Genomic DNA, 27,986 nt, shown 5'->3' with positions numbered 1-27,986 from the left:
CGCATATTTTCACGGCGGCGCCGGTCCAACGCCCTCCCGCTATTCTCCGAACCCCGCACAAACTACACGTCGGCATTCCCGGCAAAGGCCTCGAAAGACCCCCCAACACCACCAGAATCCCGACTTATTGGCCCCCCGCTATTCTCCGGCCCGGATGGGCCGAAGTCCCGACGTCATCACGCCATGTTTTCACGCCGGCCAACGCACCTGCTTTTGAAGTTCGTCAACCAGTCGTGCTGGCTGATGAGAGCATCGAGGAGGTGAGCGCACCGCTCAGCGCACAGCTCAGCGCACCGCTGGAGTCTGGCCACAACGGGGAAGGCATCCCCGAGAACGGGAGGGGGTCCAGAGCGGGGGGGAGTGGGGGAGACTGAGGGGGGAGTGGGGGAGACTGAGGGGGGAGTGGGGGAGACAGAGGGGGGAGTGGGGGAGACTGAGGGGGGAGTGGGGGAGACTGAGGGAGGAGTGGGGGAGACGGAGGGGGGAGTGGGGGAGACTGAGGGGGGAGTGGGGGAGACAGAGGGGGGAGTGGTGGAGACAGAGGGGGGAGTGGGGGAGATTGGAGGGGGGAGTGGGGGAGACGGAGGGGGGGGAGTGGAAGTGGGGGGGGTAGGGAGAGAGTGAGCGAGTGACTCGTCCAACCCTGGTTACAAAATGTCTGCCACCATGCCATGGCGTGCCGGTCACGACGACACGGCCGCTGGTTGCCCTGTGGCTTATGGCCACAGGCCACTGACGCCACGGTGAAGAGGACGTAGTTAACTGCCCGTTGGATGCAGAAAGTGACCAGGGGTTAGGCTGCCCGCGTGTCAGCAGCGCGACCAGGCCACCGGGACACACAGGTATCCCGTGGCAGGCGGCTGCCGAGGTGTCGACTAACCTCCGTCTAACATGTCCCGTTTCTCTGCCTCCCACCACCCTTCTGTAGGTTAGCACAATGTCTGCGAACAGAACGGCTATGTTCTGCGCAGTGGTTGGGGCCGCTGTACTGCATTTGGCGATGCAGCAGCATCCACAGCCACAACCCGCAGTGGATGCAGGGCCAGCTGCAGCAGCAGAGGGAATGGCCGAGGAGTTGCCAGTCGTCGAGCAGCATGGTGAGGAGGAGGAGGAGGAGGAAGAGGAGAGAGTGAGGGTGCAGCCATGGCACCAGAGGCGACGACCAAGGCCGAGGGTGTACCGTGTCCGGATCTCTTTCCTAACAATGACGGACATCACCTGCAAGAGGAGACTCCGGCTGAGTAGGCAGACGGTGATACATATCTGTCACCTCGTGGCACACCTCGCCCCACGTGGAACGGGGGGAGGACATGCGATCCCGGTTGCCATCAAGGTGACGGTCGCTCTTAACTTCTATGCGATTGGCTCCTTCCAGTCTCCGAGCGGGGACCTCTCCGGGATCTCCCAGTCATCGGTCCACAGGTGCATCCGGGATGTGACCGACGCCCTCTATGCCATCGCGAACCGCTACATCATCTTTCCCGAGGACAGACCAACTCAAGACTCACGAGCTCGTGGATTTGCCAGCGTGGCCGGGATACCGATGGTGCAGGGGGCAATCGATTGTGTTCACGTCCCCATGTGCCAACCTGCAGGGGACAGGGAGGTGTTCACAAACAGGAGGGGGACATACTCCATGAATATCCAGGTGGTATGCGACCTCCACATGAGGTTCATGAACGTCTGTGCAAGGTTCCCAGGGAGTGTGCATGACTCCTACATACTGGCGCAGTCGTACATCCCTGCGATGTTTGAGGGACGTACCCCCCGGCTGAGGGGCCGGTTGCTAGGCGACAGGGGTTATCCGCTGAGGTCTTGGCTGATGACGCCTATACGGAGGCCTCAGACCAATGCGGAAACCCGATACAACGAGGCCCATGCAGCAACCAGGGGTGTGGTGGAGCGCTGCCTTGACCTCCTGAAGATGAGATTCAGGTGCCTGGACCGCTCCGGAGGGGCCCTGCAGTACCAGCCCGACAGGGTCTCTCGCATTGTTGTGGTCTGCTGTGCGCTGCACAACATCGCGATGCAGAGGGGAGATGACCTGCTGCAGGAGGCGGAGGGAGAAGCCAGTGGCAGTGGTGCCAGCACAGAGGAGGAGGAGGAGGAGAGGGAGGAGGAGGAAGAGGAGGAGGGTGGCGGAGTGGCGGGCGCAGCACGCAGACACGACCCAGGTGCTGGTGATGTCCAGGAGGCGGCACAACGGACCTGGCGAGGACGGCGGGCACGCGACGCCTTGGTGGCAGCGCGATTCACGCGTCGCTTGCGACGTCCCCGCTGAACACCAAACCACCACCTGCATCGCTAGTCATGCAGAGGGTCACCACACAACTGCCACCACCACAACCCCCCCCCCCTCCCTCAGTGTACACTGCTCCACTTCGACATCACCCTTACCACTGGGTCCAGACGGTATGGCACAATATTGATGGCTGTGTCAGCGGGTGTGATCAGTGCCATGTGGAATGATGACAGCCCGCTCTGCGATGAGCTGTGAGCTCAGAATCGTTAGAGAGAGTCTGACCCATGGCAATAGCTGAACCATCCACCTTGGTGGCCGCTGAGTTCGTCACGGACACTCCATCACGTGCCCGCGTGGGCTAGCTGTGGGAGGAGGTGGGGGGAGGGGCAGGGACTGCACACCCGGCACCGAAGTTTCACCGCTCGTCAACCCCAGCGACACTCGGTCACCATCACGATTCCTGTGGCTGTGGAACAATCACACGGTATTACAAGTAAGGTGGAACAGTGCGTTTAATGTTAACAATAATTTACAGGTGCCTTAGCCCCTACAACTAAACTGTGCCCTTCACCCGTGCCAACTTACTCAGTGTCTCTCTTTGTTGCCTTACGGGCCCTACCACTACGTCTAAGTGATTCCCCAGACGATACAGCAGGAGTGGAGTAGGACTGCTGCGAATCGCCCCCTTCGACTCGTTTCTCCTTCGGCAAGCGTTTCCTGGGGCGACCCGGCCTTGATGGGCCAGGCTGCTCTGCGGGCGTCTCGGGTGACGTTGTGCCACCCTGCTCTGCCTGCTGCCCACCCGATGCACCAGGGATGGGACAGGGGGAGGCTGAGAATTCCGGGACGTCCTGTGATGGAGTTAATGGGACGGGCCCCGAAACCTCCTCCTCCCTCGGGGAGCCCGGTGGCCCCCGGGCCTCACTTTGGGACAGAGGTGCGAGCGGGGAGGTGCCCCGTCGCACCACCGACACCTGGCGCTGCCAGTCCTGGAGGCCTGCAACGGTATCCACCAGGATCCGAAGGTTTGCAGAGACAGAGTCCAGTGAGTTAGACATTCCCGCCAGGGACTGTGCGATCTCAACCTGTGAGTGCACGACGCCATCCAGCACGTGTCAGGCAGTTGATGCTCTTCGCGACTGACTGCTGGGACTGTGCCATCGACTGCTGTGACTGTGCCATGGCGTGCTGCGACTGGGCCATGACCTGCTGAGACTCGGCCAAGGTCCGCAGCGCGCCGGCAATGTCGTGTTGGCTCTGGCGCATTGCTGCCTGTGAGAGGGCAACCCTGTCCAGGGCCGAGGATAACGCGTGCACATTAAGCCCAACGCCTTGCATAACCTGACTCATTGCCTCCACCGCGGATGCCACCCGTGCGGTGTCGGCCTGGGTTGCTGCCATGAGAGGCACCACTCCCTGCTCGTGGACGCGGTTCGACTCCTCTAACAGCGTCTGCAGAGTCTGGAAGACAGCCCTCATCCCATCATTGTGTCCCTGGGTTTCTTGATGCATCGGCGGTGCGGGTGGGTTGAGTAACTCCAGGAACTCGGAAAACGTCTGGGAGCCAGCTGGATGCTGGGCCTGGCCTGCCCTCCGCCAGTCCGGGCCCTCGGCTGCTCCGACCTCCACCTGCTGTACCTGCTCAGCTGTGATGTGCGACCCAGACTGTGACACAGGAGCCTCATCACTAAATAGCCCAACCGGGGTGAGTGTCTCTGGGATGGTGGATAGTGTGGGAGATAGCTGTGCCGCAAGCTCGAGGTCGTCTTGGGTGGACGCCTCCTCTATGTCATCGGCCCGCTAAGAGGCCGCAGGGCGTTCGCGGGCCATTTCTCTCTCTTGCTCGCTCGCCGCCCTCTGGGCGTCCTGCTCCACAGATTCGGTTGGGGAGGATGGGACTCCCCGCTGATCGGGCACCCTCTGTCGTGCGGCACTGGGTGCGGATGCCTTTGTCTGCCTGGAGGCAGACGGCCCTGGTCGATCGGCATCACGTCCTAGGGAAGAGAATGAAACGGGTTATTTAGAGACGCTCGGCCGGCCCTGGACGGTTCCAGTGGGAAGGGTGTGAAGGGACAGAGGATGGGGGAGGTGTCCAAGTGGGCAGGGTATGAAGGGACAGAGGATGGGGGAGATGTCCAAGTGGGCAGGGTGTGTGAAGGGACAGAGGCTGGGGGAGGTGTCCAAGTGGGCAGGGTGTGTGAAGGTACAGAGGATGGGGGAGGTGTTCCAGTGGGCAGGGTGTGTGAAGGGACAGAGGATGGGGGAGGTGTCCAAGTGGGCAGGGTGTGTGAAGGGACAGAGGATGGGGGAGGTGTCCAAGTGGGCAGGGTGTGTGAAGGGACATAGGATGGGGGAGGGGGGTGGGGTTTGTCATGCAGGGTTCTCACTTGTTGCAGCTCTGCCAACCTCGCATTGCCAATCTCCCAGGTGGCAGATCCCCCAACAATGTCCAGTTCCCTCTGCTCAAACGTGGTGAGGGGGTTCAGGATGGGCCAACCCCCTCCAGTCTTGTTCCGCTGACGAGTGTTGTGAGCGGTCTTGTCCTGTTGGGGGAGGGGGCATAGGTAGCTCATTACAATACGGCAGGTATCAGCAGGCCGTTCAGATACTGGCACAGTTTGGGGGTCAAGTTGTCATAAGACAATTGCATCTCTCCACAGGGGTCAGAGCGCTTGGTCTGTGACTACTTTGTGAACCACCCTCAACTCACTCTGCCCCAATCCCCCTCCACCACCCGTGCCGGGGGGGTGGGGGGGTGGGGGGAGTTGGGTGATTAAGTAAAGGGGGGGGGATGGTTGTGACCCGGGGCACCCTCTTGGCACTTACCCTGGCAGCCCTGCTGAGGTCGTGCATCTTCTTCCGACATTGCTCTGCAGAGCGAGGGGTCTGCCCCACAGCACTGACGGCAGTAGCCACCTCACGCCAGGCCTGGCGCACCGCGCTGGCAGGGTGGCGATGCCCTCTATGCGGGCAGATGATGCCCCTCCTCTGCTCGATTGAATCGAGCAGCGTCTCGATGTCAGCCTCCACGAATCGCGGGGCTGCTCTCCTTTGCTCCGACATCCTGGCCTACAGTTTCTGTGCTCGCCCGCGCCTTTTTACGGCGTCGGGCGGCCTCACGTGGGCGTGTTTATGTCGTCGTCGCGTTCCGGCGTCATCGCGCACGTGATTGACGCGGCCCCGTTCCTAGCCCATTTCCCGGACGTGAATACGTCGGGAACGGGGCCATGTCGGGCCGTCGCAAAAGTCTGACTTCGCGATTTTACGCGAGTGCGGAGAATCGCGCCCATAGGTTTTCCCTTCTGCGATTACAGTACTAGCTGCACGGTGAAATAGTGGACAACGCTATCCTATTGTTGGATATGACTGGCTGTTGCCAGGGAACTCTCAAGGCCACATGTCAATAGCATTTGTGGGAAACCTGAGATTGCAGCAAATCCCAATTCTCTGGCAGCTTAGTTTTCGTTATCCAGGTGGAATTGTACAAATTGGTACGTTCCCCTGAATAGGGCATCTGGCACCTCCTGGATGAACATGTGCGTCACTGACACGATGAAGCTGCACAGGTTCCCAGTGGCACCCGGAAAGGAGCCATAGGCAAAGACATTTAAGGAAGCAGTGTCCTTCAATGCTTTGTGGCTGCAGGTTGTTGTGGAGAAGCGACCACTCTGGGATATTCTAAGGCACCTCTGGAATTGTCTTTCATTCATCTGTAGATAGCTGCACTGCCTACAATATATCCATGGTCGGGCCAATGCTCATCATACATTGGACCCTGATCGCCGGTGTCTTGATCTTCTTGAAGCCTCACTGTGTCTTGCTGCCCAGGCCGTTGCTCCTGCTCCCTTGTGCCAACCTGCGATGTGCAATCCCTTCTTCTGCGATGAGAGCCGATAGAAAGGTAGAGTTGCCTGGAGCCTGCATCATCTAGTGGATGTGTGAACAAATGGGAGTAATAAATGTAGTGAACTTATTCTTTACAGATTTGCCTCCATCTTGAAGCCACAAATCCAGTGCGAAGACTTGTGCCTGGCTTCCATTTTGACATGGCGTCCCTGTCCTACCCGTTTCCAATGAAGGACATCCTGGAGGACCAGAGAAGGGTGTTCCTCACGTTCATACATGACTGTGCATGGAGACATTGCTCTTTGTCCAGGCCGATGAGAGTCATGTGTAAGAGTCCTCCCTCTGACACCATTCCTCTCGCCTCCATAACCCTCAAGACTGCAGAGAGACCATTGCTTTGGCAGCACAGGAAGACTAACCACATAAACCCTTGTCAGCCACCACCATTCAGCAGGACGGATGGAAGTTTGGAGTTGTGAATTTGTTGCTATCTGCCAACAAGGCACCTTAAAGGTATCCACCTATCTCCCTCACTACCTCTGACTGCAGGAGATGGAAATTGCACAGAATCAAAAACAGTTGCATACCTTGGTGGGACCTTGATGTTATGAGATCCATGAGTCAGGAACAAACTGCTTCTATGTGGGTTTCACCACAGAGAGAGCACGACTGAGCTTGGTTATCATCCAATGGCCTCATGATTTAGGGTGTCATAGAATCATAGAATCAGGGCAGCATGTGGCGCAGCGGTTAGCACTGGGACTGCGGCACTGAAGACCTGGGTTCAAATCCCGACCCTTGCACATTCTCCCCGTGTCTGCATGGGTTTCACCCCCACAACCCAAAGATGTGCAGGTTAGGTGGATTGGCCACTCTAAATTGCCCCATAATTGAATAAATAAATAATGGGGTAACCTAAATTTATATAAAAAATAGAATCACAGAATTTACGGTGCAGAAGGAGGCCCTTCGGCCCATCGAGTCTGTACCAGCCATGGAAAGAGCACTCTACTTAGCCCACACCTCCACTCTATCCCTGTAACCCAGTAACCCCACCTAACCATTTTGGATACTAAGGGGCAATTTAGCATGGGCAATCCACCTGATTTGCACATCTTTGAACTGTGGGAGGAAACCGCAGCACCCGGAGGAAACCCACGCAGACATGGGGAGAAAGGGCAGACTCCGCACAGACAGTGACCCAAGCCGGGAATCGAACCTGGGACCCTGGAGCTGTGAAACAACTGCGTTAACCACTGTTCTACCATGTCGCTTTAGTCAATCGATTATTCTTATCATGAACTCCACCCACCCATATACCCTTCTCCCTCTTCAAGGCATCCCAGTTTTACATTGATGTGTTGCATTGTTAAGAATCACAAGATGGTGCATGTTTACCTTTGAGACTCACTCCACAAATTTCTACCTTCTCCCGTCACCCACCAATATCCCCCATCACCCTTGACCTATCCAATATGACCATTTGTCTCTCCTCTGTCCCCCTAGAACCTACCCCCATTTACCCTGGACTCTATCATCATGCAATTCCAGATGGCTTCCCCCCCTCTGAGCTTACACCACTACCTTCCCCATGCCCACCCTGACCCTGACACCTCCCATTATCCAAATCACCTATTTTGCCCACTTCCATTGCTCAGCCATTACCTTGGAACTGTCACCCTACCACATCACATTCCTCCCTCTGACCCTGAGTGTTTCCTCCCCGATCAGCACCCTCAGTTCAAACACCAGGTCCCACTGTCGACAGCACTGACCTCACTCTCTAGGACCATCACTCTCCTACCATCCTTGCTCAGAGGTCTCCCTCCCAAACCCAGCCACAGGAATCCCAAACCCAACAAGAAAGGTTCTTCGCTCCATTCAATGGTGCTGCACCTTTCCGTTCCCTCACTCCCTCCTTCCCCAACCCGGACAGTCTCATCCTTTCCCAGTCAACCTCCCTCTCTTCCATCCTTTGCCTGCCCCCTGTCGAAGAGCCCTGCTTCGACACCTGGAAGTCTTCATTAACAGCTCATAACAACGTTCCGTGTATATATACAGTGGTAGGTACAGGTATGGAGCTGGCTTCAACCTTGGCCTTTAGACATCTCCATCCATGTCTAGACTGGCCCTGGCTCTGGGTCATCTGTCTTCTTACATCACCGTGTGGACGGTATTGTACTCAGACCCACATTAACCCTGAATGGACCAGACGCTACTACTGCATTCATGTCCAACCTTGAAACTTGTCCTAAACACCCAACATGAGTCGAACTGTGAGCGGTCCCCAGGAAAGTCAACGCAGTGTTTCATTCACTTCAGAGTTGTGAAAGAAGTCAAGCTTGGCAGGCGGACACCACTTGTATGCAATTGTAAAGGTGAAATTTCCAATTCTGACTGGTGAGACACTTAATTTGGAGGGAGATGTCAATTCCAGCGAGGTTGCCTTTTTCTTTTTGAAAAATATTTTATTGAGGCATTTATATATTTAGACATCAAACACACCCATAAAACAAAATAAGTCAACAAGGCTGAAAATAATCAAATCAACTACATACCGAACACCCCCCCATCCCGCCTCCCGCTCCCCAACTCCCTATCTCCTGTTTTCTTAAACCCCCCCCACCACTGATGACATCTTAATTGTTCTCAAAGAAGTCGATGAATGGCTGCCATCAAGGGGCTGTTTAGCACACTGGGCTAAATCGCTAGCTTTGAAAGCAGACCAAGCAGGCCAGCAGCACGGTTCGATTCCCGTAACGGCCTCCCCGAACAGGCGCCGGAATGTGGCGACTAGGGGCTTTTCACAGTAACTTCATTGAAGCCTACTCGTGACAATAAGCGATTTTCATTTTCATTTCCAGGCAAACGCCTCCACAGACCCTCTCAAGGCAGACTTTATGTTCTCCAGCCTAAGGAAACCTCTGCCAAGTCACTCATCCACACCCCCGGTTTTGGGAGTCCCGAGTCCCTCCATTCCAATAAGATCCAACTCCGGGCTCCACGCAGGCAAAGGCCAAGACATCGGCTTCTCCCGCCCCCCCCGGGCTCCCGGGTCTTCTGACACTCCAAAGATTGCCACTTCTGGACTCGGGACCACCTTCAGTTTCAAGATCTCTGGCAAACCCCTGCCAGAATCCCCCAAGCTTCGGACAGGCTCAAAATATGTGGACATGATTCGTGGGCCCACTCGCACACTGCCCATACCCCTCTACCCCTTCAAAAAATCTGCTCATCCCTGCCACAGTCATATGTGCCCTGTGGACCACTTTGCACACGGAGAGGATGAGTTCACTCTCCTCAACACCTCCTTACACACCGCAGCCTCCACTGCCTTCCCCAACTCGTCCTCCCACTTGCACTTCACTACCTCTATCGGGACTCCCTCCCTATCCATCAACTCCTTAGAAATTTCCAACCCTTTACCCTCACCGACCCCTGTTCTTGACACCACCTAGTCCTGTAGCCCCTGGGGCAGCAGGTGGGGAAAGGACGGTACCTGCTTCCGAACAAAATCCTTCACCTGTAAACACAGGAACCCATTCCCAGCGGGTAACTCAAATTCCTCCACCAACCCCTCCAGGCTCGAGAAGCTGCCCCCAATAGATGCCCAGACCGCTCAATCCCATCTGTTGCCAACACCGAAACCCCCTGGCTAGCACCCCCGGAGCAAACATATGGGCCGGGATTCTCCCCTACCTGGCGGGGCGGGGGGTCCCGGCGTGATGGAGCGGTGTGAACCACTCCGGCGTCGGGCCGCCCCAAAGGTGCGGAGGGCCAAGCCTTAACATTGAGGGGCTAGGCCCGCACCGGAGTGGTTGGCGCTCCGCCGGCTGGCATGGAAGGCCTTTGGCGCCAAGCCAGCCGGGGCCAAAGGGATTTGGTGGCCGGCGGAAGTCCGCGCATGCGCCGGAGCGTCAGCAGCTGCTGATGTCATCCCTGTGCATGCGCAGGGGAGGGGGTCACGTCCGACTCCGCCATGGTGAAGACTATGGTGAAGGCGGAAGGAAAAAAGTTCCCCCATGGCACAGGCCCGCCCGCCGATCGATGGGCCCCGATCGCGGGCCAGGCCACTGTGGAGGCACCCCCGGGGCCAAATCGCCCCGCGCCCCGCCCCAGGACCCCGGAGTCCGCCCGCGCCGCCTGCTCCCCCCGGTAAGGTAGGTGGTTTGATCCACGCCGGCGGGAGAGGCATGACACCAGCGGGACTTCAGCCCATCGTGGGCCGGAGAATCGCCGGGGGCGGCACGCCAACTGGCACGGAGCGATTCCCGCCCCCGCTGAATCTCCAGTGCCGGAGACTTCGGGGCACGGCGGGGGTGGGATTGACGCCAGCCCCCGGCGATTTTCCAACCCGGCGAGGGATCAGAGAATCCCGCCCAGGATTCCCACAAATCGGTGCCCAAACTGAGGCCCCCTCCAGATTCAGATGCTGCCGCCATTGTCCCCACACCCTCAGGGCTGCCACCACTATTGGGCTTGTGGAGTACCTGGCCAGTGAGAACGGTAAAGGCGTTGTCAACAGTGCCCCCAAACACAAATCTTTACAAGAGGCTGCCTCCATCCGCTCCGAAATTGACCCTGATGCCACTGCCTACTTTGTAACCATGGCTATATTCGCCGGTCCAAAGTAATTCATCAAATTTGAAAGAGCTAACCCACTCCCCCCTCAATCCCAGTCCAGCAGCACCTTCTTCACCCGTAGGCTTTACCCACCCAAACAAACCCCAAAATCATTGCATTCACCCTCCTAAAAAAAGCCTTAGGGATGTAGATCGAAAGATTCTATAACACAAACAAGAACCTCGGGAGAACATTCACCTTACCAACTGCTCCCATCCCAACAGTGACAGCAGGAGCACATCCCAACTCCTAAAATCCCCCTTCATCTGTTCCTCCACCAAATTCAGCCTGTGCAACTGCTCCCACCCCCGCACCAAATATCAAAAGCTTGCCCCCACTACTCTAAATGGCAACTCCCCCTACCTCTTTTCCTGCCCCCACCCCCCCGCTTGAATCGGAAAATCCTCGCTCTTCTCCATATTCAATTTATATCCCGAGAACCGACCAAATCCCCCCAATATCTTCCAAAGGGTCTGATATATAAAGCAGCAGATCATCCACTTACAACGAGACCTATGCTCCACACATCCCCCCGCCCCCATACTTCTGCCAGCCCCTTGACGCTCTCAGTGCCATCGCCAATGGCGCTATAGCCAAGGCAAAGAGCAATGGGGAGAGTGGTCCCCCAATGCAGCCTGAAATATTCTGAACTCACCCGGTTTGTTGCCACCGATGCCTGGTACAACCACCGGACCCAATCCGCAAATCCCTGTCCAAACCCAAACCGCCCAAGCACCTCCCACAAATAGTCCCACACCATCCAGTTGAAGGCCTTCTCCACATCCATGGCGACCATCACCTCCACACTTTGTCCCACAGGGGCATCATTATAACATTTAACAGTCACCTGATGTTAATCGTCAAATGCCTCCCCTTAACAAACCCCGCCTGGTCCTCCCCTATCACCCCCAGCACACAGTCCTCAATTCTTAAGGCCAACACCTTAGTGTCCACATTTAATAATGAAATTGGCCTGTAGGACCCACACTGCACCGGATCCTTGTCCCTCTTTAAAGTTAAGGCGATTGAGGCCTACAACAGCAAAGGGGGGAGTACCCCCTGCTCCATTGCCTCATTACATGCCCTTACCAGCAGGGGCCCCAAGTCCTCCGAATACGTTTTATAGAATTCCACCGAGTACCCGTCCAGGCCCGGGGCCTTTCCCGTCTGAATCACCCCCATACCCTCCATCACTTCCACCAGCCCAATGGGGGCTTCCAATCCCTCCACCAGGTCTTTCTCCACCCTGGGGAGAAAAAAATGTCTCATTCCTCCCACCCCGGCTGGGGGCACCAACTCGTACAATCTCCTATAAAAGTAGCTGAACACCCTATTCACCCACCGGATCCAAGTGTTCCCTCCCTATCCTTCACCTTTCTGATCTCCCTCACCGCCTCCTGCTTCCTGAATTGATGCTCCAGCATCCTACTTGCCTTTTCCCCGTATTCATATACCGCCCCTTTAGCTCTCCTCAACTGTCCAAATGCCTTACCTGTGGCTATCAGCCCAAATTCCATCTGAGGTTTCTGTCGCTACCTCAGCAATCCCGCTTCCGTGGCCTCCAAATACCTTCTATCCACCTGCAAAATCTCCTCCACTAGCCTCGCCATCTCTGCCCGCTCCGTCTTTTGTCTGGGCACCCGTATTGAAATAAACTCCCCCCCTTACTACTGCCTTCAATGCTTCCCACAACGTGGCGGCCGAAACCTCACCCTTATCATTCAGCTCCAGATATCCCCGAATATTAGCCCTCACCCGCTCACAAACCTCCACATCTGTGCACATCCAACCTCCACTGTGGGCGCTGTCCCTTCCCCGATTCACTTGCGAGTCCACCCTATGAAATGAAAATGAAAATCGTTTATTGTCACGAGTAGGCTACAATGAAGTTACTGTGAAAAGCCCCTAGTCGCCACATTCCGGCTCCTGTTCGGGGAGGCTGTTACGGGAATCGAACCGTGCTGCTGGCCTGCTTGGTCTGCTTTCAAAGCCAATGATTTAGCCCTGTGCTAAACAACCCCATGCGGCGCATGGTTTGAAACCACAATCGCCAAGTACTCCGAACCGACCACCCCAGCAACAATATCCTGCCCAACACAAAATAGTCGATCCGGGAGTATATCCTCTGCACATGGGAGAAAAACTAAAATTCCTTTGCCCTCTGCCTACCATATCCCCCTCCCATGCACTCCAGATACCAACTCAGTATCCTCGACACCGCCGACCTGCTCCCCGACCTTGGGCTCGACTGATCCAATTTTGGCTCCAGAACCGTGTTACAATCCCCCCACCGCCCATTATCAACCGGTGCGAGTTCAGGTCCGGGATCTTCCCCACCACCTGCCTCATCAACACTATATCGTCCCAGTTCAGGGCATAGACATACACTAACACCAACGGCATCCCCTCCAATTTTCCACTCACCATAATAAACCTTCCCCTGGAGTCCTCCCTATTTCAAAAGCTATCCGTTTATTTATCAAGACCGCCACTTCCATCGACTTCAAATCCAGTCCTGAATGAAAGATGTGCCCTACCCACCCTTTCCTGAGCCTAGTCTGATTCCCCATCTTCAGGTGACTTTCTTATAAGAATGCCACATTCGCCTGCCGATCAGCCATAGTCACTTCTGGGCCAAACCCAGCCGGTGTCCTGCACCCCCTCATGCCCACCCTCGATGTCCACCATCATCAACCACCATACCACATTTCAAAAACACCTTTCCTGTCAGCAGTTCCCCCTCCCTACCAAAAACAGCAATCCCAATCCCCATAAACACTGTAACAACTTGCTCACCCCCCACTGCACTTACATGAACCTGCCCTCCCAGAGAGTCTGGCAGCTCCCACCCATGGCGCCGAGCATCCTACTCCCCACTGATTCCCCGATCTCTTCCCCCCCCCCCTCCCCGCACAAACACTGTCCTTGTGCAAACAACAACATCAACATTCAAAGACCAAAAGAGAAAAGAACAACCCCCCACCTCCACAAGAACAAAGGGAAATGGCCTCCAGAGAGAGAGAACAGAAACCCTCCTCCAAAGTTCAAAGTCCTCCTTCTGGCCAAAGGGTCATACTGAGATCAAGGAAGATACAGGTCAATCTCAATCTCTGTTACCCAATTATCAGATTGCCAGGGATTGATTGGTGGTTCTTTGCGACGCTGCCCCCTCCTGGCAAGGAATGTATTTATTGCTGGAGTTGTGGACATTGATTTGAGATCAATTCCGTGACCTGATTTCTCCCTTCTTTCCTCCTTCTAATAATAATCTTTATTGTCACAAGTAGGCTTACATTAACACTGCAATGAAGCTACTGTGAAAAGCCCCTAGCCGCCACATTCCGGTGCCAGTTTGGGTACACAGAGGGAGAGTTCAAAATGTCCAAATTACCTAAAGGCGCTGACCTCCAGGTCAACTACAGCACAACAGCCACTTCAGCCCAATAGCCATTCTTCATGTGCGTGCAAATCAACTATTTTACTGCGCAAGCATCACAGCCCTGGCATCCTACATCCGCACTCACACATCATGTCCAGTGGGAGTGTGACAGCCTTGGGAGACATGCAGGCCCAGCTGCACATGTGTTGTGTCCTTTGAAACATAACCATTAGAAACGCTTTACTGTTTAAACTTCCATTTGTCACATGGGATGGCAGGGTGGCACAGCGGCTAGCACTACTGCCTCACAGCGCCAGGCACCTAATTCAATTCTGGCCTCAGGTGACTGTTTGTTTGCACTTTCTCCCTGTGTGTGCGTGGGTTTCCTCCGGGTGCTCTGGTTTCCTCCCACAATCCAAAGATGTGCAGGTTAGATGGTTTGCGCATGTCAAATTGCCCCATGATGTCCAAAAGGTTAGGTGGGTAGAAGATAGGGTAGGGCATGGGCCTAGGTGGGGTGCTCTTTCAAAGGGTCGGTGCAGACCTGATGGGCCGAATGGCCTCCTTCTGCACTGTAGGGATTCTACGATTCCACTTGATTATCCATGCTCATTGTTGCCAATTCCTGTAACAGATCATTGCCTGAATATAGTCACTGATCAGCAGGAGAGCAGATCTCCCTCAGTAAAGCCCTGTTCTGATTAAACAGCGTCATCCAATACGTTTGGAACGAGTTGTATTTCTCATTAATAAGCTCAGAATGAGTGACAGATGTTGTCCTTGTTCTTTCAACGCTCATACTTGGGTGGTGTGTACTGTGACCGCTAATCTGTCTGGTTAATAAAATGTTGGAACAGAATGCATGACTGTTTTATGAGCACTGTGAGTGTTTTACGTCCTCAGTCAGTGAATGGTGGTAGATGTTTGCTGAGTAAATTTACCCTCATGTGTGTGCACAAGGTGTTTTCTGCTCAAACCGTGACGAATGGAAGATAAAATCGGTAAAACCTGGAAATGAAGGGCACTGGTAAAACTTGTTCAAACTTGCTTTGCATACCTTGAAATGGAACTCCAGTCTGTCTGTATTACTGTTTTTTTACTGAGGTCTGAAAATTTTGAACTGGTGGAAGTGCTGCAGAACATTTTCCGACTGCTCAGGTCAATGAGGAGGGGAAAGGGGGAAATCGTGCTAGGGGCCTGCATCATACATTATATGGGGAGGCAGTGGTATAGTGGAATTGTTGCTGGGCTAGTAATCCAGAGAGCCAGGGTAATGCTCTGGGTTTGAATCCTAACAGGGCAGATATTGGAATTTGCATTCAATGAACATCTGGAATAAAAGTCAAACGATGACCATGAAACCATTGCCAATTGTCGTAAAAACCCATTTGGCTCACTGAGGTCCTTTAGGGAAGGAAATCCGATATCCTTACCTGGTCTGACCTACATGTGACTCCAGACCCACAGCAATGTGACTGACTCTTCGATGCCCCTCAGGGATGGGCAATGAATGCAGGCCCGCCGCCCACATTCATGGACGAATAAAAAAAATATTGGCCGGGATTCTTCGAGCCCGCGTCGGTTCGGAGAATTGGAGTTGACCCCCGATGCCGGTCTGATGCCGCGACCCGATTCTCTGGTGACCGGGGAATCGCTGCTAGTTGTGCACACGTGATTGACACGGTGCTGGTTGGGGGCCATTGAAAGAGGCCCCTGCGGCGATTCTCCATGGTCGACCGGCCGAGTTCCCACCGCCGTGGTTCTAACATGGTTCCACCCGGCGGGAGCTCGGACCTGCGGCCCCGGTGGCCATCCTGGTGGGGGGGGGGGGCATAGGAAACAGACTTGGGGGGGGTCCTCCATGATGGCCAGGCCCGCGATTGGTGGCCACCGATCGGCGGATGCACGTGATCCGGTGGGGGCCTACCTTCTTCTGCGCCGGCCTGCTGTGTAGCTCCGCCAATGTGCGCCGTGCTGGCCCCCTGTGGGCCACGGAATCGCTGGGACAGGTGGCCCGTTGACACCGGCGTGAAACACTCTGGGGTTTATGCCAGCGTCAACACTTAGCCCCGATTTCAGAGAATCCCGGCCATTGTGCCTTGAACAGATGTTGGCCCTTTGAGTAAATTACTTCTCAGAACGTGATCTGTTGATGCGGGCAAGTGCCCAGTGTCATGTCGCACATTCAATTTGGTGATTTGTGCTTTGCACTCCACTGCCAATTATCCTGGTAGGGCAAGATATCTCAAACATTTGAGCAACAGGTGAAGTTACTATACAATAGCAACACGAGTGGTATTAAAAAAGAACAAAGAACAAAGAAAAGTACAGCACAGGAACAGGATGCTACCGTCAAGCCAAAACAGCGTTCTGCTCGCCACACAAATGAATAGTGTGGTATATGAGTTTCAGCGCCAGTGCAGTGCCAGCTATGAAGGTCCAATGACTGGCGGATTGTATTTCACAGTGCATCTCATTTGCTGTTTGCAATAGACAGAGTACTGATGTACTTAAACAGCCCGTGCTTACAAAATTCAGAATGCAAGAGTCCTTCCTCTTTATTTCGTTTGTTCCCATTTCTTTTATTTTATCGTTTTGGTCCATGGGTCAATGATTGGGATGTGCCTTTAAGTAGAGAGAAGAAAGCAGAAGACTCAAAGTTTATAACAGCCTGCTTGCCGGAATAATGTATGCACAGTCTTTGTGTTTGGGAAAAGAAGAAGCCAGATTCTTTGGCACCAGGTAAATTAGAGGAACTGGTTTTGGAGGGGATCAATTTTGATGGTTAACTGGCAACAAATGGGTTGGCCAGGTACAGTGTTCTGTCTGAAAACAATCAGTGATTGGTTCCTGCTGGGTGATGTTTCTCAGGACCTTCCAGAAGTGATCAGACCTCGGAATTGAAGGGAGCTGTTTTCTCTCTCTGCTGCCTGCTGTCTGTAAGTAGAAGTTGAACATCTTTTGTGTATCAAGCCTTTTGTTCTTCAAGGTCTGGAGTAAAATAATGATCTATTGTTTTGAAAGCATTGAGTGCCTAACATATCCTTTGCTGTGAACCTGAAATGATGCTGTGTTTGCAGGGAAGATAGACACCCTTACCTGAGAAGATCATTTTGAGCCTGGAAGAAAGTGAGTACCAAACCAGAAGCCACAACTTCAGAGATATTGACCAGAAGTCTTCCCTGTGAATCAACGATCCCTATCCTTTTATTTATTAATATTTTTGTTCCCATTCCACGACCCCTTCCCATCTATGTGGTTTGTCTGTGTTGTGTGTGTCTGTGTGTAAAGAGTGAGGCAAATTAGAGAAGGAAGGGGAGTTGGGAAATGGATAGTAGATCGCCAGCTACATTTTCTGTCTGTTTAATTAAAGATACTTTTCATAATAAAAGATTATTTGTGTGTTAAAGTTAAAAACCTGCTAACTGTAGTCCAGACATGGACCGCCACTGCCATGGCCTGCAAGGCAACCATCGTGCTGCGCATTCCAATGACTGCCCACCGTGGCCTGTGGTTGCGCAGAGTGACACCAGCCATATGGGTGCCCCCACCCTCCATCCCTGAACCCACCATCTCCCCACCTCCCCCCAACCGGCCACCACCCGCCGGCAGGGCATCATGTCGCCCACCCAAGTAGCCCCTGCAGGAGGCCGCTGCATGAGGGCCACTGAGCGTTACACTGGCAAGATCATTAGCGAGATTGAAGTTGAATGTAGTGACCTCCCAGGAATTGTCCGACTCCCCAGAAAGAAATCATTCGGGCATTGTTTAGTACGCCTTTTCAAAAAATTGAAACCTTCCCCCCCTATTGCTCCTCTCCCTTCCTCCCAATCTCCGCTACCCAGGGATTGTGCATGACAGCTATATCCTGGGGAAAATTGAGATCCTTGGTGCCTTTGAGGACCACCCCAGGATGACGGGTTAGCATTCTGGGGACAAGGGATACCCAATGAGGTCATGTCCGGTGCGGAGGCCTGAGACCGAGGAGGAGACCCGTTATAATGAGGGCAACGTTGCACCCTCTGCTGTCCTTGAGCAGTACATTGGACTGTTGGCAATGCGGTTCCGATGCCTGGGCCATTCTGGTAGTGCCCTGTCATACACCTCCCAGAGGTGGCCTGCTGTGCCCTCCACAACCTTGCACAGCAGCGGGGAGACATGCTGGAGGAGGAGGAGGAGGGACATGCGGCCTTGTGTGACAAGCGGGAGACGGATGAGGAGGACTGGAGGATGAGCCCAAGGAGGAGCCGGAAGATGGCGGAGAGACAGCGGCAAGGGCCGACATGCCAGGCAGATCAGGGAGGCCTCCACCGTCTCCAGATTCTCATAGAATCAGGCTGTATCCATCAGTTCAACATTCCCCAAACCCCCTAATTTCCCTCCTTCCCCCAATCACCCTTCCCCATTTCCTTCCTTTACCCTCAATCCACCCCTCCCCTCAATCTCCCCGCATTCGCTCCCAATCCCCCTCCCCCCATCACTCCTCTTCCTTCCTCCCAATCTTCCCTCCCCCAAACTCCCCTTCCTCCATCCCCAACCTCACATCACATCGGCCCCTTCCCCGAGCACCTTGTTCCATCCTCCAAAGTTCTGTGTAACATCACGCCAGGGTGAGGGGCCTGTGTCGGCACTATCAGTGGGTCAATGTACAAGACAGGAGAGTGATGATAATTCACTGTGAGCAACGCTCAGGTGCTCCACGGTTGACCTCTGAGTTAACTGGCACTGCCAGTCCTGGGTGCTCCCCATTGTCTGAACCCTGGTGTCGATACCCTCAACGATGGTCCTCAGTGACTGGGCCATGCTCAGCAGTACCCAAGCAATGTCCACCTGTGTCTAGGTCCCTCAGCGACAGGGGTATGATTTCAAGGCCCTCAGCCATGGGCTTCACAGACTGAGCCATGCCTCAAGATACAGATGTCGTGCTCCAGATTTTCCACTGCGGTTGCCACCCAAGCAATGTTGGCCTGGTGCAATGCATTTTAAGAACCATTTCCTTTGCCCGAAGCCTTTGGGACTCCTCCAATCGGCTAAGCACTGGCCAGAATGACGCTGAAACCCCATTCTGAATGTGATGGCTCTGGCCTATCATCTGCATCAGCTCTGGGAGAACCTTGTCCAGAGCCTCTGCATCTGACTTGAACTCAGCAGAGTCCTGGGATTCATCAGACCTCTGATTGCTATCTCGCCTGAGGGTTCCTGCCTCCACCTAATGTGCATCAATAACTATGTGCTGCTCATCAGATTATGTCCCAGAAGCCTGTTTACTAATGCTGGCCACTGAGGTGTGTGTCTCTCCACTGGTGGAAGGTGGGAGTGAGAGCCGTGACACTTCAATGGCGGTCTCCTCGTTGCTCACCTCCGAGTTGGTCTCTTGGGTGGTGGAAGGAGAATAACTCCGGATGGCCCGGCCCCATCAGATGGAGATCCTGCGAGACAATGGACATGTGGTCAGTGAGAGGGAAGGATCATTTTGTTAGTATGAACAACTCACTTGAGACAGGTCATCTAGGTGAGGGGCAGTGGATCCTCACATCTGTGGCACAAACCACCTCGCTGGCGGTGACTGCTCTCTCCTCAGTCAGCCCCACGTTTCCAGGGTCCGTTCCTCATCGCGTCCAATGTCTAATGTTCGAATTGAGATTGAACAGCACTTGCTGAACAATCCTGAGTGTACTGAGAATTTGACTAACAACCAATTTAAAATGATCACTTGGGCTCATAATGTGGTTCAATGACGCTTGCTTGAAACTACTTATATCCATATGCAGACTGTCCTCTGCAGTGAAAAGGAACATTTCCAAGCATTGTGCATTTTTTGAATCAAACAAAAGCACGGGGGAACAACATTCCCTGGTCCATTCTCCATGGCAATGCTTCAATCAAACAGAGTCGACTTGACACAAGCACCAAAGATCAGAGGGTCCTTGGTGTGCATGCACACTGGTTCTTTAAGGTAGCAGGGCAGGTAGATACAGTGGGGCCAGTATTGATTTGTGGTGCGTGGGGGGTGTTTGGGTGCCTGGCCACGGGAGTCCGCTTTTAGAACATAAAAACTGCAAGCAGGAGTAGGCCATCTCGCCCCTCGAGCCTGCTCCGCCATTCAATGAGATCATGGCTGATCTTTTGTGGACTCAGCTTCACTTTCCGGCCAGAACACCATAACTCTTAAGCCCTTTATTCTTCAAACAACTATCTACCTTTATCTTAAAAACATTTAATGAATGAGCCTCAACTGCTTCACTGGGCAAGGAATTCCATAGATTCACAGCCCTTTGGATGAAGAAGTTCCTCCTAAACTCAGTCCTAAATCTACTTCCCCTTATTTTGAGGCTATGCCCCCTAGTTCTGCTTCCACGCACCAGTGGAAACAACCTGCCTGCATCTATCCTATCTATTCACTTCATCATTTTCTATAAGATCCCCCCACATTCTTCTAAATTCCAATGAGTACAGTCCCAGTCTACTCAACCTCTCCTCGTAATCCAATCCCTTCAAGGCTGGGATTAACCCAGTAAATTTCCTCTGCACACCCTCCAGCGCCAGTACGTCCTTTCTCAGGTAAGGAGACTAAAACTGAACACAATACTCCAGGTGTGGCCTCACTAACACCTTATACAATTGCAGCACAACCTCCCTAGTCTTAAAATCCATCCCTTTAGCAATGTGGTGTACCGCAAGGATCTGTTTTGGGGCCACTGCTGTTTGTCATTTTTTATAAATGACCTGGAAGAGGGTGTAGAAGGATGGGTTAGTAAATTTGCAGATGACATGAAGGTCGGTGGAGTTGTGGATAGTGCTGAAGGATGTTATAGGTTACAGAGGGACATAGATAAGCTGCAGAGCTGGGCTGAGAGGTGGCAGATGGAGTTTAACACGGAAAAGTGTGAGGTGGTTCACTTTGGAAGGAGTAACAGGAATGCAGAGTACTGGGCTGATGGCAAGATTCTTGGTAGTGTAGATGAACAGAGAGATCTTGGCATCCAGGTACATAAATCCCTGAAAGTTGCCACCCAGGTTAAAAGGGCTGTTAAGAAGGCATATGGTGTGCTAACCAATCAGTAGGGGGATTGAGTTTCGGAGCCACGAGGTCATGCTGCAGCTGTACAAAACTCTGGTGCGGCCGCACCTGGAGTACTGCGTGCAGTTCTGGTCACCACATTATAGGAAGGATGTGGAAGCTTTGGAAAGGGTTCAGAGGAGATTTACTAGGATGTTGCCTGGTATGGAGGGAAGGTCTTATGAGGAAAGGCTCAGGGACTTGAGGTTGTTTTCGTTAGAGAGGAGAAGGCTGAGAGGTGACTTAATAGAGACATATAAGATAGTCAGAGGGTTAGATAGGGTGGACAGTGAGAGTCTTTTTCCTCGGATGGTGATGACCAACACGAGGGGACATAGCTTTAAATTGATGGGTGGTAGATATAGGACAGATGTCAGAGGCAATTTCTTTACTCAGAGAGTAGTAGGGGTGTGGAACGCCCTGCCTGCAACAGTAGTAGACGCGCCAAATTTCAGGGCATTTAAGTGGTCACTGGATAGACATATGGATGAAAATGGAATAGTGTAGGTCAGATAGGCTTCAGATGGTTTCACGGGTCGGCACAACATCGAGGGCCGAAGGGTCCATACTGCGCTGTAATGTTCTATGTTCTATGTAAAACTCCATTTGCCTTCTTAACCACCTGTTGCACCTGTTTTTGCGACTCATGCACTAGCACACCCAGGTATCTCTGCACAGCAGCATGTTTTAATATTTTATCATTTAAATAATAATCCCTTTTGCTGTTATTACTACCAAAATGGATAACCTTACATTTGTCAACATTGTATTCCATCTGCCAGACCCTAGCCCATTCACTTAACCTATCCAAATCCCTCTGCAGACTTCCGGTATCCTCTGCACTTTTTGCTTTACCACTCATCTTAATGTCGTCTGCAAATTTGGACACATTGCACTTGGTCCCCAACTCCAAATTATCTATGTAAATTGTGAACAATTGTGGGCCCAACACTGATCCCTGAGGGACACCACTAGCTACTGATTGCCAACCAGAGAAACACGCATTAATCCCCGCTCTTTGCTTTCTATTAATTAACCAACCCTCTATCCATGCTACTACTTTACCCTTAATGCCATGCATCTGTATCTTATGCAGCAACATTTTGTGTGGCACCTTGTCAAAAGCTTTCTGGAAATCCAGATATACCACATCCATTGGCTCCCCATTATCTACTGCACTGGTAATGTCCTCAAAAAATTACACTAAATTAGTTAGGCACGACCTGCCCTTTATGAACCAATGCTGCGTCTGCCCAATGGGACAATTTCCATCCAGATGCCTCGCTATTTCTTCCTTGATGATAGATTCCAGCATCTTCCCTACTACCGAAGTTAAGCTAATTGGCCTATAATTACCCGTTTTCTGCCTACCTCCTTTTTTAAACAGTGGTGTCACATTTGCTAATTTTCAATCCTCTGGGACCACCCCAGAGTCTAGTGAATTTTAGTAAATTATCACTTGCCCAACACTGCCTCCTTAGTGGTAACAATCATCTCAAGGTCCTCACCTGTCATAGCCTCATTTCCATCAGTCGCTGGCATGTTATTTGTGTCTTCCACTGTGAAGACCAACCCAAAAATCCTGTTCTGTTCCTCAGCCATTTCCTCATCTCCCATTATTAAATCTCCCTTCTCATCCTCTAAAGGACCAATATTTACCTTAGCCACTCTTTTTTGTTTTATATATTTGTAGAAACCTTTTTGGTCTGCCCGGCTCAAAATGGCGGCCCGATAGTGGGAGTCCATTGGAAATCAGTTTAGCACAGGGCTAAATCGCTGGCTTTGAAAGCAGACCAAGGCAGGCCAGCAGCACGGTTCAATTCCCGTATCAGCCTCCACGAACAGGTGCCGGAATGTGGCGACTAGGGGCTTTTCACAGTGACTTCATTTGAAGCCTACTTGTGACAAAAAGCGATTTTCATTTCATTTCATTTTCATCTCTCATATTCCTTACCATGCATAAATTTGCTTGGCAAGGGATACTGAATTGCTTTATAATTTGCGCTCCCAGGTGGGGTAACATAAATTGGCAGCACTTCTCCACTGGCGTGATTCTTCGTTGCGCCAGCATTGCATCCATGCCCGTGGGTTTCCTGGCAACATTGCATGGCCACAATGGGAAATCGCATTGGCAAGTGGCGGCACGCTGTCCATGAAAATGCAGCTGGGGGACCCGAGAATCACCCCCCCCATAGCCTCCCAAATGAAGAATCCCTCCTTGTAACAGATGCTGCCTGATCTGCTCAGCGTTTTTAGTGATTTCTGTTCCTTGTCTGGTTTTCTTCAATCCTGGATCATTACAAACAATGCAACATAGAGGAAGGGTGAGCGTGTATGAATCCTGTTACAGAAATAGTTAAACACACATAATCATAAGGATAAGGACTTGCTTCAATGAGGATTAAAAATTCAATTCAGAGAAAGTATGACTCAGAGTTCCTTATTGGAACCAGCAGGTGCAGGAATAGCTAACAGCATTATTAATCAATCTTCTACATCACCATGGCAACTAGCTAGGCCCTGAGGCTGTGCCTCGCCGCCTGATATGCTTCCTTGTTTAGTACAACGTATATGTATATGGGCAGGTCAGAACGCACTGCCTCACAGAAAGGTGTTTGACAGCAGTATGAGCACATTCCTCTTACTGAGTCTCAGCAGAACATGACAAATTTGATCGGAAGTTATTGAATTAAGGGGGCCACTGATTCCCCCAGCTTCTTCCTCCTCATACGAGCAATGGACCAGTAGATTTTTCTCCTTCCCTTTGGTGGGGCTTAGGTTTTCCGAGGTGTGCCGGGTCACCGCGTGGATAGCAGGCGTTGGGAACCTGACCTTCGATCCATTAGGTGAGCTCTTCAGCGTTGCATTCTGTAATGTCAAAGCATCGTTGTCGGCATCTGTACCTTCCAAGGACTGGTATGTGTGAGTGTGAGACAGTGTTTTGTGCGACTTTACTGAGGGGTGACGCTGAGAAATAGGGTGTATTTTTAAAAAATCCTCATATAAAGGTGTCGGGAAGAGTTGATGGTCAAATAGGAACAACACTTTTGGATTAAATGTTAAAATTGAATTCTGAGGTAAACCACAGGCTCTGAACTCTGTACCTTGTTCTCTGGCTCAGCAATTCTGTCTGTGTTCTTTTCTGAATGCACGACAGTGTTGGAGTATGTCTGACAGGAGGCACTCGAGGCGCCACCCTTTCGCCTCTCCACAGTGTACACAAACCCAGGATATCAGGATCTGACAGCCTCAACTACCCAAGGAGATGGCCTTGCTGTTAATGCAGTTCCTGCTTTGTTGCAACAGACTGCTCTGTGTGTGTTTGCCTGAACCCCTCACAGTCTGGTGGCCCTGTCTCCCAAGTGCTGTGTTCAGATAACTTTTCTGGGTTGAAAAGTGCAAAGTAAAAGTGTCTATGGAAAACTTAAAATGAGTGCAAACTGTCCTAGAATCTTACTTCTCAGAAAGAGGCCATTCACCCCATCATTCCACGCCTTTGAAAGACTGATCTAATTGATCCCAATCCCTTTTGCTCTTGTCCCAGAGCCCCAACAATAATTTTTCTTCAACGAACAATTCAACCCCCTTTTTAATGTTGCGATTCAATCTGCCCTCTTAGGCAGCTCACTCCAGATCATAACTTACTGTGCACAACAAAGTCTCCTCGTCTCCACTGCGGTTCTATTGCGATTATTTTTAAAGTGCCCTATTGGGGGTGTCATAGAATCATAGAATCCCTAGAGTGTAGAAGGGGGCCAGACCGATCCTTCAAGTCAGCAGTCCGCCCATGTGTTCCCTCCCCACCCTGTCATATTCCTGCAACCCTGTAACTTAACCTACACATCCTTGGACACTAATGGGGCAATTTATCATGGTCAATCCACCTACTGTGATGGATATCACATTCATCGCAGGATTCGGATTAAAATAAGGCATTAATACAAACAGCATTCTAATTCAAGATGAAATAAAACCACTCCAGCTAAAGGTCGGGTGGAAGTTATCACCTGATGGGAGAGACTCCAAGCTTGTCTCAAGGACTCATTAATATTAAAGGCTCTTTTTGACAGACCAATAAGTTCTTTGAGAGAACTCCCTATTCCTAGAAGTATTCAAAATATGAGAACAGATAAACAGATACACAAATCCTTCTCAAACTATACCTTTGGACACTTACGATAACACCTTCACAAAAGAGTCGGTTTTGATATCTGGAGAGAGTGACAACACTGAAAAAAGACAGACACCAAACAAGCCCCCCTTTTGCCAATATATCTTAGAACACTGGACAATTACACAGACACTACAACCATTAAAAGATCTATCAGTGATAGTACATCCAATTAGCCATTTGGCTATAGGTAAGTAACCAGCAATAAATGCCAAGGTAACGGATGCCTTCCTGAACCGATAAGCAAGTTTTATGTATATAAGGAGAAGGCATTTTAGCAGAAGTACTCTCTCTCTTATCCTGACCCCCCTTCGGGGTGGGAGTCAGTTATGTTCTTAGAAGCTTGTCTCATAGAGTCATAGAACAGTACAGCACAGAACAGGCCCTTCGGCCCTCAATGTTGTGCCGAGCCATGATCACCCTACTCAAACCCACGTATCCACCCTATACCTGTAATCCAACAACCCCCCCCTTAACCTTACTTTTATTAGGACACTACGGGCAATTTATCACGGCCAATCCACCTAACCCTCTCCTCGAACAAAACCTCAGGTTGTAAGTATGGTTGTGTATAACTTCTTAGAAATGTATTAAGAAACTGATAGAGATGCTTTAGGATTATTCCATGTTTTCGATATCTCATTCTATTGAGAGAATTTAGTACGATAGCAGATAACTAAGGACTGTTAACGATTTTGTATTAATAACAGATAACTAGATAGACTGTTAGTTCCCTTATATTCTAACTCTGCAATTCAATATGTATATATTGGTAGTATTTTCACAATAAAGATACTTTAATTAAAATCATACTGTGTGAAAATTAATCTCGAAGTTGAAAATCCTAGACACTCATTTAGGAAGCCCTGAATAGGCGAGGACCCACGACATCAAGAGGTATCGATTTAGTTATGAGTGACAAATCTGAACTCTCCCCATAAAAAATTAACTGAGACCTTGTTTAACTGCTTGAGACCTGGAAAAGTATTCTCCCTGCATGAGCTCTATTCTGAGTCTTGGCAGGAAAATAGGTGTTGCTCGTTTTACTGGAGTGTGATTAACACGCCTCCGTTTAAAGGCCGTGTGCTTAACACTACTATGGCTCTGTATGTGTAATTATGCTCGGAGTCGCCAGGTGCCGTATTGAGACACCGTCACAAGTATATCAAGGTCAGGTTCAAAGTAATAAATCCATACACCGATTAGTAAGTCCAAACGATTGGTGTTTATTATAACAAATATAATAAATACACATGGATACGCTAAAGAGACTAACTTACTTCTAAATACTAAACAACTAAATACTTATCTAGACAGGAACAGGCAAGGTCAGGGAGCAAGGCCTTCGTCCCGTTCTTGGTCTGTAACTTTCTGATTGGAAAAGTTTTCAAGGGCTAGCAAGGTCTGGATCATGTAGCGATCGTTGTGTTGGCACTTACAGTTCGATGGCTGATGCTCAACGGCCGGTGATGAAACTGGAGTCAGGATGCGATGTAACAGGTCTGGGCTGGAGCAAAACAGACCGAACCATGTGCGGGACCTACTCTTATAGGTCCCAGGAGGTTCAGGCCCCCTTAGGGCGGCTCACTCATCGATTGGGTCTTTCCCAATCGATATCTTTCAAACTCCCCAATCCTAGGGTCGTTCCTCGATAGGTGGGGCGGCCCCTACGGCTCTTTGTGTTGGTTGCTTTGGCGCCATTCTGTCTGGGCGTCTATGGAAAAGTATCCATCGATACTTAAATGTTTCTATTGTCCGGGGTCTGGATCTGGATCACCTCATTACTATGCAGATCTGTTTCCCATTTGCACCTTTGGCTGAAACTCTGCACCTGGCTTGAAACTGGTTTCTGTACGTGCAAAATGCAAAACAGTCTTCTGCAAGCTGTGTGTCCTCACTATGACTGTTTTTCCCTGCAGTCTTAGCAGTTCTCCATTTTGTAGCCCAGTGTCCATCTTAGATGGCTACACAGGTTTCCCTCTTTTGATAGGTTGACCTAGAGCATAGGTTAATAATAGAGTATTATCAGGTCCGGAATAACCTAAATCCACTACACTACCCCATACATCTTTGGACTGTGGGAGGAAACTGGAGCACCTGGAGAAAACTCACGCAGACATGGGGAGAACGTACAAACTCCACACAGACAGTGACCCAAGGCCGGAATTGAAACCGGGACCCTGGCGATGTGATGCAGCAGTGCTAAGCACTGTGCAACCATGCCACTGTGGCCTTGTGCTGTCATGAGGTGGTCCTGGAGCACGGGCCAGACCATGGGTGAATATTAGACAACCTACCGCAGGGGTATAGCGAGCTCACCCTCAAACTGCACCATCTCTAACTAACGCATTGTTTGTCAAGTTTAATTCCTCAGAGGTTTTTTCCAACCTCATCAGTGCAGTAGGTCAAACACAAGCAGGGGGAAGGGGGTGATGTCTCTCCAAGAATAAAGCTGCGGTGGGGGAGGGAAGTGGGGGGGGGGGGGGGGAGGTGCTCAGTATTCAGAGATCTTCCCAGAAATCAAGGAGCAGTGATCCCACCGGAAATAATATAAGTCATAGAATCCCGAGCAGAAGGAGGACATTCAGCCCATCGAGTCTGCACCAACCCTCCGAAGGAGCATCCTACCTAGACCCACTCCCCCGCCCTATCCCCGTAACTTCAA

The 27,986-nt window shown here is 51.6% G+C and overlaps 1 protein-coding gene across 1 annotated transcript in view; it reads left to right on the top strand.

The window, feature by feature from the left end:
• Window positions 1-23,662: 23,662 nt before the first annotated feature.
• LOC119954179 (cytochrome b561) overlaps window positions 23,663-27,986 on the top strand; it is a 63,640-nt gene continuing 59,316 nt past the window's right edge. The window contains exon 1 of the mRNA XM_038779170.1: window positions 23,663-23,996. The gene's annotated coding sequence lies outside the window, so the exon portion shown is untranslated. The remainder of the gene's footprint in view (window positions 23,997-27,986) is intronic.

This window comes from Scyliorhinus canicula, chromosome 19, assembly GCF_902713615.1.
Source record: "Scyliorhinus canicula chromosome 19, sScyCan1.1, whole genome shotgun sequence".
Taxonomy (NCBI): domain Eukaryota; kingdom Metazoa; phylum Chordata; class Chondrichthyes; order Carcharhiniformes; family Scyliorhinidae; genus Scyliorhinus; species Scyliorhinus canicula.
The sequence above is the reverse complement of the archived record's forward strand: the minus strand, read 5'-3'. Positions and strand labels throughout refer to the sequence as shown.